This window comes from Orycteropus afer, unplaced genomic scaffold (genome assembly GCF_000298275.1).
Source record: "Orycteropus afer afer isolate SDZICR_OR568_19922 unplaced genomic scaffold, OryAfe1.0 scaffold00715, whole genome shotgun sequence".
Taxonomy (NCBI): Eukaryota; Metazoa; Chordata; class Mammalia; order Tubulidentata; family Orycteropodidae; genus Orycteropus; species Orycteropus afer.
In genome coordinates this window covers 570262-570816 of record NW_006922302.1, presented here as the reverse complement: position 1 = coordinate 570816, position 555 = coordinate 570262, and positions in this window count along the sequence as shown.

The window sequence follows — 555 nt, the reverse complement described above, 5'->3', positions numbered from 1 at the left end:
CCGAGGAGTGGCTGGTGGGTTTGAACCGCCAGCTTCTGGTTAGCAGTCAAGTGCCTTAGGCACTATGCTACCAGAGCTCCTAATTACATATATTATATTATTACATATAATACTTATATCACATTATGTATTATATATACATTTATATATTTTACATTCTTATGATTAAAGAATCCATAACTCTTCTTTATATGTATAAAATGTTTGAAATACAATTTTAGGATTATACAAAAAAATGGTGAGATTGGTTTCATATGTGAAACCCACTCTTTAGCTCTCCTGACACTTATTTAATGCGAATGCAGTAGTCAAGAAGCTAAGAATATCTATGATCTCTAAAGGTTTATCTTTCATCTTGTTTGTATACTTAGTAGGTATATAAAGAATTAGTAATTAATATCTTGAGATAGACAAGCAAAAATACAGTATTAAGGTACCAAGATGATTCCATTTGTCCTTTTGGGTTGACAATTTAGGTAAATTCCCCACAATATTTACCCCTTTAATTTAATATATTAAATTGGCAAATAAATTAAACTATTAATTGTTCAAAAT